The sequence below is a fragment of the Choloepus didactylus genome, chromosome 10, assembly GCF_015220235.1.
Source record: "Choloepus didactylus isolate mChoDid1 chromosome 10, mChoDid1.pri, whole genome shotgun sequence".
Classification (NCBI taxonomy): Eukaryota; Metazoa; Chordata; class Mammalia; order Pilosa; family Megalonychidae; genus Choloepus; species Choloepus didactylus.
In genome coordinates this window covers 37,832,292-37,849,638 of record NC_051316.1, presented here as the reverse complement: position 1 = coordinate 37,849,638, position 17,347 = coordinate 37,832,292, and positions in this window count along the sequence as shown.

Here is a 17,347-nt window from a genome sequence, read left to right as displayed (position 1 = left end):
AAGCAAACATGACTGTGATATCAACACCTGACCTGTATGGCACAAGAAATGGTAAAAAGAAAAATTCCCATTGGGAAGTATAAGCTCTAAGTTCAACAGAATTCAACAACCAACCAACAGAAGACCATTCAATAGGCATCAAAACAATCAGTTCTCAGAATTGACCATGTTTTCCAACTTTTAAAATGTTTTTGAAACAATAGGAATAGAAAAGTACTTCATATTTTTTTAAATTCATTTTTATTGAGATACATTCAGACATTATGCAGTCATACAAAGCATACATTCAATTGTTCACAGTACCATCACATACTTGTGTGTTCATCACCAAAATTAATTTTTGAACATTTTCATTACCACATACACAAAAATAATAAGAATAAAAATTAAAGTGAAAAAGAACAATTAAAGTAAAAAAGAACACTGGGTGCCTTTTTTTTTTTTCTTTTTTTGCCCCCATTTTTCTACTCATCCATCCATACACTGGACAAAGGGGAGTGTGGTCCATATGGCTTTCCCAATCACATTGTCACCCCTCATAAGCTACATTTTTATACAATCATCTTTAAGATTCATGGGTTCTGGGTTGTAGTTTGATAGTTTCAGGTATTTACTGCCAGCTATTCTAATTCATTAGAACCTGAAAAGGGTTGTCTATATTGTGCGTAAGAGTGCCCACCAGAGTGACCTTTCGGCTCCTTTTGGAATCTCTCTGCCACTGAAGCTTATTTCATTTCCTTTCACATCCCCCTTTTGGTCTAGAAGATGTTCTCAATCCCACGATGCTGGGTCTAGATTCCTCCAACTTTGTATTTTTAAAGAAATATTTCTAGTCTACAACCTACAACTTAATGGTGACATGCCATAAGGGTTATTATTAAATCAGGTCATCACCTACCTCTCTACCGTTACCTCAGAATCCCTCTACCCTCTCCTACTTTATGATACGCCGTGTCCTCAAATATGCTGAACTCAATACCTAAAATTTGCCCACCCCTCTCATCTTCCTGGTAAACTCTTCCCTTCTTAGTCATCCATCATAGTTATTCTTAGCTGACCCCTATTCTGTTTGATTTCCCAGGCCCTCTACTTTGGTCATCTCCAGTTGAACTTCCATAAATTACAACTTACACTTAGTGCTTTTTTTTTTTTTACTTTGAAAGATTAGTTTATTTTATTTGAACGTTAAAATTAAACATGTTTGCATATGAATAAATTCAAATAACATGAACAGGAATACAGTGAAAGCTGTTTCTTCTGCTACCTCCAGTTCCTTCCTTCAGACATAGCCATTGTTAGACTAGTACTTTCTCAGGGAATCTCATCACAGTGATTCCTAAGGAGACTGCGGAGGCATTTTTCCCATGGGACAGTTTTTCATGTGAGGGATTGTTGTAACTGAGAAGTAACATAATTGAAGTGAAGTGATTTATTGCCTATTTTCTACCCATATTTTACCACCACCCCCAGCCCTAAACTATAAGTAAAGATGTTCAAAAATGTGCACCAGGAAGTCAGAAACCAACATTAGAGGATATATATTTCAGGAGCGCTGAGAGTAAAAACATGTTCTGATAATGTGGATAATTTAGGCAAGTGTGCTTTTTTGGTGAACTGGGAGAGGAGGAAAGGAACTTCCTGAGCAAAGTGTAGGGACCAACCTGTGTAATCTTCCTTTCCTGTCCAGTCACATTTGTTTATCTTTCAGTACTTTTAGAAGTGTAGCCCTGTGGTAACACAGATCTTTAATCCTATAGCCAGGTCAGGAACCACAGCCTGATAATACTTTGAAAAATGTCACATTATAGCCTAAAGTTGAAGTTGCCTCTCTTTACTCTAGCTTAGCAGAGTAGCCCTCAAGAGAAAAATAAAATTGTAGCTGAGATCTAGCTTGGTAAAAAGCCAAAGGCATCTTAAATACCTGAGAAATGAAACTGAGGTTGAATTGTAAGAAATTTCAGGTCATTCTGGGGGAAGAAAGATTATCTTATCCAGCGGAGTGAAAGTCAGCTAGGGCCTACACGTTCCTTCCTGCTCGCTTCCCGCATTTAAAACCACAGTTTCTTTAGGTTGACAGTCCAGGGGCTAAAGCAGAAATCTTCAGGAGTTAGTGGGAAATGACAGCTAAGCAGGTTAATAACCTCAGGTAGCAAAGATTCTGCTACAAAGTATGCTGGGAGAAATACTTCTGAATTTCTGATGCAGTTAAATCTAGGGCAGTATTACCCATTTTCTAAGGCAATGTGTTCAAATAAAGGCTGTGGTTGATGGCCATCTCTAATTCTCCTGGAAGCACTTAAAAAAAAATAAAAAGTTTTTTTTTTTAAAAATTATATTGTGGTAACGTATATATAACATAAAGTTTCTCATTTTGATCACATTCGAATACACAGTTCAGAGGTGTTAAACACATTCACAATGTTGTGCTACCATTACCAGCTTCTATTACCAGAACTTTTCCATCATCACAAACAGCAACTCTGTACCCATTATTGATCAACTCCCCATTACCCTTCCCCCAGCTGCCCCACCTGTGGTAACCTGACCTCTACTTTCTGTCTTTATGAATTTGTATATTTTAGTTATTTCATATAAGCGAAATTGTATAAATTTCATCCTTTTTTGTCTGGTTTCTGTCACTCAACGCGGTATCTTCAAGGTTCATGGATGTCACATGTATCAGAACATCATTCTTTTTTATGGCTGCATAATATTGCACTGTATGTATAGATCACATTTTGTTTATCCATTCTTCTACTGATGGATATTTGTGTTGCTTCCACCTTTTGGCAATTGTGAATAATGCTGCTATGAACATTGGTGTACAAGTATTTGTTTGAGACCTGCTTTTTTATTCTTTGGGGTATATACCTAGAAGTGGGATTTCTGGGTCGTACGATGGTTCTACATTTAAACTTTCTGAGGAACCGCTGAACTGTTTTCCACGGTGACTGCACCATTTTACATTTCCAAGAACCATATATGAGGGTTCCTACTTCTGTACATCCTCATCCTCACCAGCACTTGTTGTTTTCTGTTTTTTAAATAAGAGCCATTCTACTGGGTGCGACGTTTTATCTTATTGTGGTTTTGATTTGCATTTCCCAAATGGCTAATGATGTTGAGCATCTTTTTTAAAAAATAAAACAAAACAAAAACAAAAATAGTTTTATTCACACAGCATACTCCATCCAAAGTGTACAATCCGTGGGTCTCAATATTATCGCAAAGGTGCATTCATCACCACAATCAATTTTGAGAACATTCTCATTGCTCCAGAAAAGCCCATGCACCTTATTCTTCCTTCCCCATTATTGACACTTAGCATTGGTGTATAGTCCCTTTGTGACAATTTATGAAAGACTATTATCATATTACTAACTGTAGTCTGTAGTTTGCATTAATTGTATTTTCCCCATATACCACTCTATTATTAACACCTTGTAATAGTGGGGATACATTTGTTGTAGTTCATGTAAGAAAATTCTTGTATTTGTGCACTTAACCACAGTCATTATCCATAACAGGGTTCACTATGTTATACAGTCCCATGTTGTATTGTCTAGCTTTCCTTCTAGTAACATACATGACTCTAAACTTCCCCTTTCAACCATAATCACACCTATAAACAGTGCTGTTAACTGCACTCTATTAAAAACTCTGTACGGATTAAGTTAAGCATCAGCTTCCCTTTCTCTACCCTCATTCTATCTCCTGGTAACCTATACTCTAGATTTTAACTCCACGAGTTTGCTCATTAGAATTAGTTCATATTAGTGAGACCATACAATATTTGTCCTTTTGTGTCTGGCTTATTTAACTCAACATGTCCTCAGATTTCATCTGTGTTATCACATGCATCCTACAGCTGATTAATATTCCATTGTATGTATGTACATATTTTGTTTATCGATTCATCTGTTGATGGATACTTAGGTTTTTTCCGTCTTTTGGCAATTGTGAATAATGTCGCTATAAACATCAGCATGCAAATGTCTGTTCACGTTCCTGCTTTAAGTTCTGAGTATATACATAGTAGTGGGATTGCTGGATCCCGTGGCAGTTCTGTACTTACCTTCCTGAGGAACCACCCAACTGTTTTCCACAGTGGCTGCACCATTCTTCATACCCACCAGCAGTGAATACATGTTCTTATTTGCCATATCCTCACCAACACTTGTAGTTTTCTGTTTTTTTGGTATTGGCCGCTCGAGAAGGTGTGAGATGATATCTCATTGTGGTTTTGATTTGCATTTCCCTAATAGCTAGTGAAGGTGAACATCTTTTCATGTGCTTTTTGGCTATTTGTGTATCTTCTTTGGAGAAATGTGTATCCAAGTCCTTTGCCCTTTTTAGAAAATTGGGTTGTTTGCCTTTTTTATTGTTGAGTTGTAGGAGTTCTTTATATATTCTGGATATTAACCCTTACCAGTTTCCAAATATTTTCTCCCATTCTACAGTTGTCTTTTTACTTTCTTGATCATGTTCTTTGATGCACAGCAGCATGTTCTTTTACCCAGAACATTATTCAACAGATATTTATTCAGCACCTTCTATGAGAAAGGTTCAAGCCAAACAATCAAGATATTCTATCAGTTAGGATTTTGTTGGTCAAAAGAGATAGAAAACTGGATCCAAACTGGATAAAGCAAAAAGGGACTTATTGGCTGATAGACGGGTGGACCCAAATGCAGGGCCAGCCTGGCGTATGGTTTGTTCCAGAGGCTTCTGATTCCATAAAGCATTTGGGTCCACCTTTCTAGGACCCCGGCGGCTTTGCCTTCCTTCATGTCTTCATGACAAGCACAAGGGCAGTGGCAGTTCTTGACATCCCTCTTCATACAACGTTAAATCAGGTCTAATATTCCCAACCAGAGTCCCGAGGCCCACTGGTTGGGCTGGCTTAGGTCAGGTCCTTGTCCCTGAACCAGTTGCTCTGGCCCAGGGGAGGGATATGCTGATTGGTTTGAGTAAATCAGAGCCCACCCTTGGAGCTGGATGTGGGGTCCCACCTACACTATTTGTCAAATAACTTCTGTTTCTGTTGCCAGGACAGAGGATACTGGGCAACGTAGAGCAGAGGTACAACCACCAACTCTGCTCTCATGGAACTTACAGCCTATCAGGGAGGCAGACTAAACAAATGAATAAAATACATGAAATAAAGGAACACAGTTGTGAGACTGTGTCATGGGGACAGACACATTCCAGATTGGGAGTTGGGAGGTGGCATTTGAGCTGGGATTTGAAGGGTAGAGCAGGAGTTAATTAAGAAAAGAGATTAGGGAGAGACAAGAGCATTTGGGGCATCTTTGGAGGACATTTATTATTACTTAGAGAGCTGGAAATATTGAACAACAGTATGGGGCCCCGCAGAGGCTGCAGTTCCTACAAGCAGCCACAGGGGGCGATGGACAAGTACCAGTGGACCCCAGGTGGCCACAGCCTTCCTCATGGGGGGTGGGATGGGCACACAGCATTAACAAGTGTTAAGGAAAGTGGCTTGGCCAAAGTAAGATGGATGCCAAGGCAACACACAAAAATTTTTTGGTAGATATAACACTGGGGCACTGTTTTTCCTGCTGAGGTCTGAGGCCAGCATTGTTGGAGCTCAGATAATTACTATTAACCAATTAATATTAAAGTAGATATATATTTGATGACTAGTATGGTAGCACCTGCTGGTGTGTGTACCTCGTGGGTTTAGCCCTGACTACACTGCATTCTTCTTGGCCTCTTCCTTGCGTACGTGAAACTCAATAGATGTTAACTAAACATTTAGATGAATTATTGATAGCCATGGAAAAATGATCTACCTTCATGCCTGATGGATATTGATAAGATTTTGCCCCAGAGCAAATTAGCAAATGCTTCCCTGGATCCACCAAAGTGTCTTCTCTTGGTCTTTGGTTCTCTACTAGAAGCTTCTGGAATTTGAATCAATATCTGCTTGGGAAGATTTACAGAGTGGAGAGAGTCCAACATGGGGATGCATGTTGGTTATAGTGTAGCATTTAGGAAGTCTAACATGGGATAATGAACTCATATTTATGTTTTGCTTGAACCATCCAGTATTTTTTATTACTACTAAATTAACGACCATGTTAAAAAATCGTGGATGATTTGGGCTTGTGTACCAGTGCAGTGACAATTGTCTGGAGTCAGTTGTGGTAATGTCTTTAAGCTGGGCATGCTCCAAAAAGCCTTTCTTCCATCTTGTCTTCCCCCATATTGTTAACCTGCTCTTGGGTTCTCGGTCTGCAAATAGCAAGATCTAAACTTTCTATTAAAAAACCATCGCAAGGTAAAAAAGGGTAAGACATTTTACCATCCCTGGCACCACCCTGCTGAGCTTTTCCTCCATTTAAACCTCTGCAGCAGGAGCACAAACGAACTTTACAACTGTGTGAAGAACTTTTCAATAAAACCATGAGCCAGTGAGCGAGTCCACAAATGCAGCTAACTTTAGTCCATTAGCTATGTGTAGGCTTAAAGCAATCATTTCCAGTTACACCCTCTTGTCATTTCCTTTTAGTCTATAGTTTCTTCCACTAAATTCCTCCCTTATAGCCTGAAAGCCTACTCCAGAACTAACCCCCTCTAGCTTGGATGAGTAATTATCTTTATCTTTCTTTTAGCCTTCAAAATTTTGCTCCTGTTAAAGTACTACAGAATTTCAAGTAAAGCCTCCCATCAAGTCACTCATCCATCCATCCATCCACACATTTACTTTTCATTTAGCAAAATAGGGAACAGTATAGACAAGATCTTGATCTTCAAGGGATTCAAAGCTTAGTGGGGAAACAAATGTAAACAGTTACTTGTAAGATGGGACAAGTGCCCACCAGGTAGGGCTTTCTGATAAATACAGGATACTCAGTTCAATTTGCAATGGGACATACTTATGCTAGAAAAGTATTCATTGTTTATCTGAACATCAAATTTAACTAGCAGGTGTTCTTCATTTCTGTTTCATTGGTTCATCCGACAACTCTTCCATTGGGGGAAGTGTCTGGTGAAAAGGGTAAGACATACAGGGAGGACTGGCAATTTCCTAGATGGACTGAGTAAGACCGACGAGGGAGGAGGATAGGAGTGTGTTCCGTGAAACAAGGGTGAAGAGCATATGTGAAGGCTCAGACTCAAAAGCCAGTGTAGGGAATTCAAGGCAATGAAGTTTGGTATGGTTGGGGTAGAGAGGGTGAAGAGGTATGTGGTGAGAAGGGGAGGCCGGAGAGGTGAGGGGAGGCAGGCAGTGAGGAGGTGCCTAAGTCATGCCACAGGCCCTGGACTTGATCCTACACACAGTGGGAACCGCTGTCACGTTTTAAGCAGCAGAGTGATGGAAGACGTGCATTTGAGGAAGATCCTTCTGGTGTAGCCTAGTTGCTGGATTAGAAGTGAGGAGCCTGGAGATGGGAGAACGAAGCCTATTGGAGTAATAATGGTGAGCAATGATGATGGTGGTGAGGAAGAGGTGGAAATGATGTCTTCAAGAGCCATATAGAGGGTGGATGATTAGATGTGGGAGATGAGGGAAAGGGAAGGGTATGATTTAGGTAACAGTGGATGATGGCTCCACTCGGTGAGGCAGGAGACACAGGAAGAAGTGGGCGTCATGCTGGCCACTTGCGTTTGCTTACAAGCCAACCCTGGCCTTGCCACTGCTCAGTGCTGTGTCTCAGGGGGCTGACCCTGCAACCCCATTCCCAGGTTTCCCTGCTGATTATCTTCCAGGGAGGGTCAGCCCATGGAAAGCCTCAGCAAGAGTTCAGAGGGCAGGAGGAAGGGAGAAGCCAGGGTGTTGCTCTCTGCTTGGGTAGCTGGCTGCAGCAGGGGAGGGGCTGCCTTGCCTCTGGAGTCCCTGCCCTCACCAGACAGCCACTTCCTCTGTGGTTCCAGCTCCTGCCTCGCAGCTGGGCTCTGGCTGAGGTGAAACCCCCTCCTTCTTTGCCCCTCCTGCCATGGGGTGGCTGTGGCTTCCAGCTTTTGCTGCTCGTGGACTGTCCATGCCATTTGGCCTGTTAGCTTTTTCATCACCTTATTAAATTCCCTTTATTGAACCACATGTCATGGGCTGTTTTTCTGACTGAGCATTGACTAATACATTGAAATGGCATTGAGGTGCCCTATGAGATATTGAAATGGAAACCATATATGTATGTATGTATATATGTGTGTGTGTGTGTGTGTGTGTGTGTGTGTGTGTGTGTGTGTATGTAGGTTTAAAGCTGCAGAGAGTGATCTTGGATGGAGACCGATTTGGATAATAATTGAAGCTTGGGGAGTCGCAGATGAGATCCTCCAGGGAAAGAGATCTGTTCCCACTAGAGGCAGTGTTTCCATGAAATGAACTCTGCTCAGAGGTGTCAAGTAAAAAACAAATCCAGACTTGGTAAGGAGAGACTTTATTCGAAAGGATTATTGCAAGGGAGAGGGCTGCTGCAATGGGGCAGGGGGACTGTTGCAGTGGAGAGAACATTCTGACCATAAAGTCTGCAAGCTTCTCAAGGATTAGATAAAAGGGGCTTTTCTTTAATAGAAAAGAGTAAAGAATCATGTGTGGGGCAGTGGGATGAAAGGGTGGCATGATCATAGATTAGGTTAGAAAATGTTTTACTCTGAAGCCAGCTTATTCTCCAGGAAGGGCTCATAGGGAGGGGCTGGATGCTGGCTCAGGCTGAGGGCAGGCTAAAGTTGAGAGACCTGGAGGAAGGAGAGAACTTAACCCAAGTTTGGTTAATGAGCAATTTGTTCCCATTGATCAGTAGGGCAGCAGTTCAGCTAATCATTGATGAGGTAAAGATTGGGAATTTGGATGGTCCCTGTGTGTCCTTGCCTTAGGTAAACAAGGGGGCATCTTTGAATCTCATCTAAGTCACGTGGGGAAAGGTGGTTTTTGCAGTAAGCTGTTTTCCAAAAACAAGGGGTGGGATGGGGGTGGGTTCCTAACCTTTGCGTTTTCCAGAATCACAGGGTTCAGGTAAAATTCAACATTGTCAGAGGTCACATAAGATAATGATTGAGAAGTATTTCTTCAGATTTGTCAACAAGTTTTGGGGAGAGCATTTTCATTAGAGGAGTGGGGGATCAATGGGAGGTGAGGAATTGCAGGCAGGTCAAGAAATCTGATCAGGAAGGGAAATGAGAGAGGTAGATCAAGGGACATCAAGACTAAGGGGAGGGCATTTTCCTCCCATAGAGAAGGAGAGTGTGAAGATGTACGGAGAGAAGATGGCATCCTGAGTGAAAGGAAGACTGAGCTTACATGGAAGGAGGAACATGTTTTCACTACTGGACATTCCCTTTCTCTAGCTTTCCTCATAGACTCTCTGGATCAGTTGCCCTTGATTCATTAGCTTGTCTCCCTCATATCTCTCAGTACATCTGGTTCATATGCTATGTGAAGATTGGGTTCTTGAAACAGTACTTAAGGCACAAATTAACAAGGTTAATTTTCTTGAATAATCCCTTAGTCAGTGTGGTAGTTTGAAGCTATTATGTACCCCAGAAAAGGCCATATTCTTTTAATCCATTCCTGTGGGTGCAGACCTGTTGTGGGTGGGGCCTATTAGGTTATTTCAGTTGAGATTTGACCCACCTCATTCAAGGTGGGTCTTAATCCTTTTACTGGAGTCCTTTATGAAAGGACACACAGAAAAAGGCCAGAGAGCACAGAGAAGCTCCAGAGAAGCTGGGAGACAAGGACACACCCACCGAAGCTGAAAGAGGAAGCCACTGAAGCCGGAAGCTGCAGGCAAAGAAACCCAGGAGAGAAGGACCAGCAGATGCCAGCCATGTGCCTTCGAATGTGACAGAGATGTCCCAGAGAAGGTATTGTGCAGTTGATGCCTGAATTTGGACATTTTCATGGCCTTAGAACTGTAAATTTGTAAACCAATAAATCCCTATTGTAAAAGCCAACCCATTTCTGGTGTATTGCATTCCTGCAGCTTTAGCAAACCAAAGCAGGCAGGTACCATGTGACTGGAGACCTACATTCTTTCACTCACTAAGCTGGAACTAACTAGTTCTTCTTCTAGCACTGGGGCAGAGCACTGTTTCTTTGGCTGAGAATCAGATGAAGGGGCCAGCTTGCACGTAGGGATAAAGTTGCTTGAAAAAATGTAAAAGATGAGATGCTTCCCCTATGAGAGTCATCCCTGATGGAGACCTCCTGAGAAAATGGTAGATTTAGACTATCCTTTTCCCTCTTACTTTGGGCTGTCAGCTCAGTGAGTGGAATGATAGGTAAAAATCACTGGCATGACTTACTGTTTTTTCTCTTTTTTACTCAGAAAAAAAATTAATTGAATTTATATAAATGTAAATATTCATATAATGGTGTTCAATTGTATCCTCATGACCCTACTTCCTTTATCTTTTGTTGCACCTGTCCCCTTAGCTCTTCAGAATTCAGCCCCACATCATCAACCTGTCAACTGGTGGATTGGCTGGGGCTGGGTGTCTGCAGGGATGATGGGGATGACTGGGCCACATGATCCCCAGCAGGCTAGCCGGGGCTGGTACACTTGTCAGAGGCAGGGCTCCATGTGTGTATATGTGTGTGTGTATGTATGTGTATGAGCTACAGTGTGTCAAGGACTAGGCTCAGAACTGGCACATCATTCCTGCCAAAGTAAGTGTTCGTTGACCAAAGCAAATCACCAAGTCAGCCAAGATTCAAGGACTGGGGAAATAGATCCACCTCTTGGTGAGAGGAGGTGCAAAGTCACAGGGCAATTGGCATGGACAAGGAGACTCATTTGAAGCTACTTTTACAATTTCGGGAGACAGTTGCCACCCTAGTCAAAAAGGTCATTGGGAACTTTCATGTATCAAATGCCACATATTTCTCTAAAACTCTGTATCTGGTTTGAGGTCCCAGTAACTCTCGATCAGTTTTTGCAATGAGTGTGGTCTTTCCAAATGGGCAAGTCTATTACTGACATTGTATTGTTCCTCATACATTATTTATAAAGGTTTCCCCTATGGCTGTGCAATTATATTACTGTGTACATTTTGAGAAATAAATTTGTACTGGTCTCTTTCTTTTTTTGCACCCCCAAGGGATGTTATAGAGGCAGTAAGTGTCCAAATTGTGAGAAATTGGAATAATCAAGATTTACCTATATGGAATGCTATTAACCATAGCAATTCATGCTAGAGTACCTTTCATCTGAGACACTCGGGGTCTGTTAACAGATTAAAAATAGTAAAAGACACCAATCTAGAGACTTTTCATTACCTTGCATTCTGAAAACTCAGATTTTCATTGCTTTGAATGGGCCTGAAAATACATTTTTATTACTAGGGGCATAGAAGCTGCGAACAGTGTTCTTAATAAAGCAAGACAAGTTATAAGCAATTGTCTGATGAAAGGTAAATGTACCATGCTCCATTTTAAGAAAAATACAATATAAAAGTCTTACCATGGAAGAAAATCTTTGTATGATCTTTTAAGAAAACTTCAAGAAAAATAAAGACATTACACTATATTAAATTTAAAGCCGGTGACTTATAAGCAAAGAAAAGCAAGGAAGTCTGATTAAGGCTGTTGCATTGTTCTGGCATTTTTTATGTCTCACCCGTTTGTCTGGCCTTTTTCGATCATAAGCTTTTAGGGCACATGGAACAACTCCATCCTGATATAGTACTCAGCAAATGCACCAAGAGGTTCTCAATCATCAGGCATTAAATCCTAAGTCGAGAAGGGACCTTGAGATATCTTCTGTTCACTCCTTCTACTCCATGCAGTACTACGGTTAACCAGCCCAGAAAAACAGATTTTTTTTTTTCTTTAAATCTCCAAATTCAGAGACTTCACAATAAGAAATCACCTCTTACCTTTGATGTTGTGACCCCCGTGGGTATCTGGAGAGACACGTGGACACTGCTTGGAGGCCCTGACCTGTGTGGAGTAATGGGGCGTGACAGCATGCCAAAGCCTTCCCATAGGGGCTCTGGGCTCAGTTGCAGCCTTGGCCATGTTTTATTTTTTGTTTGTTTTTTTTTAAATGTGATTTTATTGAGATATAGTCATACCACACAATCCATCCAAAGTATGTAATCAGTGGCTCACAGTATCATCACATAGTTGTGTGTTCATCACCATTATCAATTTTAGAGCATTTTCATTACTTCAAAAAAAGAAATTAAAAAAATAAAACCCAAAACATCCTATACCCTTTTTCCCCCCCAATTATTGATGCCTAGCATTGGTGTAGTACCTTTGTTACTGTTGGTGAAAGAATATTAAGATATTACTGTTAATTGTAGTCCATTGTTTGCAATGGGCACATTTTCCCCATATACCCCTCTCTTATTAACTCCTTGTAATAGTATCATACATTTGTTCTAGTTCATGAAAGAACTTTTAAATATTTTTTTTATATTTGTGCAGTTAATCACAGTCATATTCCCCGCAAGATTCACTGTTATACATTCCCACATTTTAACCTCCAGTTTTCCTTCTGGTGACGTACGTGACTTTAGACTTCCCCTTTCCACCACATTCACCCACAATTCAGCACTGTTATTTATACTCACAATAATGTGCTACCATCACCTCTATCTATTTCCAAACTTTTAAGTTTGTCCTGGTTGAACATTCTGCACATGTTAAGTAACTGCTCTCCAATCTCTAGCCTCATTCTATCTCCTGGTAACCTATATTCTAGATTTTATGTCTATGAGTTTACATATGGTCATGTTCTTTTGTGGGACCTTGGGTGCTTGACCACTCTGAACCTCGGTATCATTTTCAGGCTCTGGTGAGGTTAAATGAGATAGTGTGATATCAAAGTGACTGAGGGAGAACAGGTGTTGAAGGAATCTTTGCTTCATTTTAATTAATTGCAGGAAAGAGCATGACCCAAGGGATGGGCTATTTGGACTGTAGCTCAGCGCTTCTCAAAATACAGGTTCTGAGTAGTTCTGGGGCAAGGCTCCCAGTGGAGCTGACCCATCAAATGGAGGTGAGCACAAGAGACACCTCAGCCCAGACTGCTGGAATTAGAGGCACACGATCAGGGTTTAAAAACTGACTCTCCCGTCTCCCAGCTGTGTCATCTTGGGCAAATTGTTTAACCCCTCTGTGCCTGTTCCTCCATCAGCAGCATAGGGATAATAGCCCTTACTTCAGAGGCCAAGATGGGATTAATTAAGATAACAGATGCACGCTCCTAACAGGGCCAGAACATAACAAGTACTCAGCATGTGTTACCTTAGCTTTTATTGTTGGAAGAAAGGCATTGTTAGAAGTTAAGGTCTAGTAAATCTCCATGGCAGCGCAGGATATGACTCCTGGGGATGAATCTGGACCTGACATCATGGGATTGAGAACATCTTGACCAAAAGGGGGATGCAAAATGAAACGAGATAAAGCTTCAGTGGCTGAGCAATTTCAAATGGAGTCGAGAGGTCACTCTGGTGGACATTCTTATGCACTATATAGATAACACTTTTTAAGTTTTAGTGTATTGGAATAGCTAGAAGTAAACACCTGATCTGAAACTATCAAACTCCAACCCAGTAACCTAGACTCTTGAAGACGATTGTATAACAATGTAGCTTACAAGAGGGGACAGTATGACTGTGAAAATCTGGTGGATCACACTCCCTTTATGCAGTGTGTGGATGGATAAGTAGAAAAATGGGGACAAAAAGCTAAATGAAAAATAGGGTTGGGGGGTATGATTTGGGTGTTCTTTACTTTTATTTTTTATTCTTATTTTCACTTTTTCTGGTACAAGGAAGATGTTCAAAAAATAGTTTGGGGTGATGAATGCACAACCAAATGATGGTACCATGAACAACTGATTGTACAATTTGGATGATTGTATGGTATGTGAATATATTTGAATAAAACTGAATTTAATTAAAAAAAAAGTTAAGGTCTAGACTGGAGTAAATACACTCTAAAATGAAATCTCGGGGGCAAGATGGCGGACTGGTGAGCTGTATGTTTTAGTTACTCCTCCAGGAAAGTAGGTAGAAAGCCAGGAACTGCGTGGACTGGACACGACAGAGCAATCTGTCTTTGGGCATACTTCATACCGCACTCATGAAAATGTGGAACTGCTGAGATCAGCGAAATCTGTAAGTTTTTGTGGCCAGGGGACCCACACCCCTCCCTGCCAGGCTCAGTCCCGTGAGAGGAGGGGCTGTCAGCGCCGGGAAGGAGAAGGGAGAACTGCAGTGGCAGCCCTTATCGGAAACTCATTCTACTGATCCAAACTCCAACCATAGATAGACTGAGACCAGACACCAGAGAATCTGAGAGCAGCCAGCCCAGCAGAGAGGAGACAGGCATAGAAAAAAACAGCACGAAAAACTCCAAAATAAAAGTGGAGGATTTTTGGAGTTCTGGTGAACATAGAAAGGGGAAGGGCAGAGCTCAGGCCCTGAGGCTCATATGCAAACCCCGAAGAAAAGCTGATCTCTCTGCCCTGTGAACCTTTCCTTAATGGCCTTATTTGCTTTGTCTCTTAGCATTTCAATAACCCATTAGATCTGTGAGGAGGGCCCTTTTTTTTTTTTTTTTTAATCCTTTTTCCTTTTTCTAAAACAATTACTCTAACAAGCCCAATACAGAAAGCTTCAAAGACTTGCAATTTGGGCAGGTCAAGACAAGAAAAGAAGTAAGAGAGCTCTGAGACAAAAGGCAATAATCCAGTGGCTGAGAAAATTCACTAAACACCACAACTTCCCAAGAAAAGGGGGGTGTCCGCTCACAGCCATCATCCTGGTGGACAGGACACACTCCTGCCCATCGCCAGCCCCATAGCCCAGAGCTGCCCCAGACAACCCAGTGTGATGAAAGTGCTCCAAATTACAGGCACACACCACAAAACTGGGCGTGGACATTAGCCTTCCCTGCAACCTCAGCTGATTGTCACAGAGTTGGGAAGGTGCAGCAGTGTGAATTAACAAAGCCCCATTCAGCCATCATTTCAGCAGACTGGGAGCCTCCCTACACAGCCCAGCAGCCCAGAACCACCCTGGGGGGATGGCACTCACCTCTGACATAGCACAGTCATCCCTCAAAAGAGGACCAGGGGGTGCATGGCCTGGAAGAGGGACACACTTGCAAGTCTCAGGAGCCATACGTCAATACCAAGGACTTGTGGGTCACTGGCAGAGACAGACTGTGGCAGGACTGAACTGAAGCATTAGACTATTGCAGCAGCTTTAAAACTCCAGGATCACCAGGGAGATCTGATTGTTAGAGCCACCCCCCCCACTGACTGCCCAGAAACACGCCCCCTATATAAGGCGGGCAACACGAACTACACACGCAAGCTTGGTACACCAATTGGACCCCACAAGACTCACTCCCCCACTCACCACAAAGGCAAAGCAGGGGAGAACTGGCTTGTGGAGAACAGGTGGCTCGTGGATGCCACCTGCTGGTTAGTTAGAGAAAGTGTACTCCACGAAGCTGTAGATCTGATAAATTAGAGATAAGGACTTCAATTGGTCTACAAATCCTAAAAGAACCCTATCAAGTTCAGCAAATGCCAGGAGGCCAAAAACAACAGAAAATTATAAATCATATGAAAAAACCAGACGATATGAATAACCCAAGCCCAAGCACCCAAATCAAAAGATGAGAAGAGACACAGCACCTAGAGCAGCTACTCAAAGAACTAAAGATGAACAGTGAGACCATAGAACAGGATACAAAGGATATCAAGAAGACCCTAGAAGAGCATAAAGAAGACATTGCAAGACCAAATACAAAAATAGATGATCTTATGGAAATTAAAGAAACTGTTGACCAAATTAAAAAGATTCTGGACACTCATAGTACAAGACTAGAGGAAGTTGAACAATGAATCAGTGACCTGGAAGACGACAGAATGGAAAATGAAAGCATAAAAGAAAGAATGGGGAAAAAAATTGAAAAAATCGAAACGGACCTCAGGGATATGAAAGATAATATAAAACGTCCGAATATAAGACTCACTGGTGTTCCAGAAGGGGAAGAAAAGGGTAAAGGTCTAGGAAGAGTATTCAAAGAAATTGTTGGGGAAAACTTCCCAAATCTTCTAAACAACATAAATACACAAATCATAAATGCTCAGCGAACTCCAAATAGAATAAATCCAAATAAACCCACTCTGAGACATATTCTGATCACAGTGTCAAACACGGAAGAGAAGGAGCAAGTTCTGAAAGCAGCAAGAGAAAAGCAATTCACCACATACAAAGGAAACAGCATAAGACTAGTGACTGCTCAGCAGCCACCATGGAGGCAAGAGGGCAGTGGCATGATATATTTAAAATTCTGAGTGAGAAAAATTTCCAACCAAGAATACTTTATCCAGCAAAGCTCTCCTTCAAATTTGAGGGAGAGCTTAAAATTTTCACAGACAAACAAATGCTGAGAGAATTTGGTAACAAGAGACCTGCCCTACTGGAGATACTAAAGGCAGCCCTACAGACAGAGAAACAAAAAAGGACAGAGAGACTTGGAGAAAGGTTCAGTACTAAAGAGATTCGGTATGGGTACAATAAAGGATATTAATAGAGAGAGGGGAAAAATATGACAAACATAAACCAAATGATAAGATGGCTGATTCAAGAAATGCCTTCACGGTTTTAACGTTGAATGTAAATGGATTAAACTCACCAATTAAAAGATATAGATTCGCAGAATGGATCAAAAAAAATGAACCATCAATATGTTGCATACAAGAGACTCATCTTAGACACAGGGACACAAAGAAACTGAAAGTGAAAGGATGGAAAAAAATATTTCATGCAAGCTACAGCCGAAAGAAAGCAGGTGTAGCAATCTTAATCTCAGATAAAATAGTCTTTAAATGCAGGGATGTTTTGAGAGACAAAGAAGGCCACTACATATTAATAAAAGGGGCAATTCAACAAGAAGAAATAACAATCATAAATGTCTATGCACCCAATCAAGGTGCCACAAAATACATGAGAGAAACACTGGCAAAACTAAAGGAAGCAATTGATGTTTCCACAATAATTGTGGGAGACTTCAACACATCACTCTCTCCTATAGATAGATCAACCAGACAGAAGACCAATAAGGAAATCGAAAACCTAAACAATCTGATAAATGAATTAGATTTAACAGACATATACAGAACATTACATCCCAAATCACCAGGATACACATACTTTTCTAGTGCTCACGGAACTTTCTCCAGAATAGATCATATGCTGGGACATAAAACAAGCCTCAATAAATTTAAAAAGATTGAAATTATTCAAAGGACATTCTCTGACCACAATGGAATACAATTAGAAGTCAATAACCATCAGAGACTTAGAAAATTCACAAATACCTGGAGGTTAAGCAACACACTCCTAA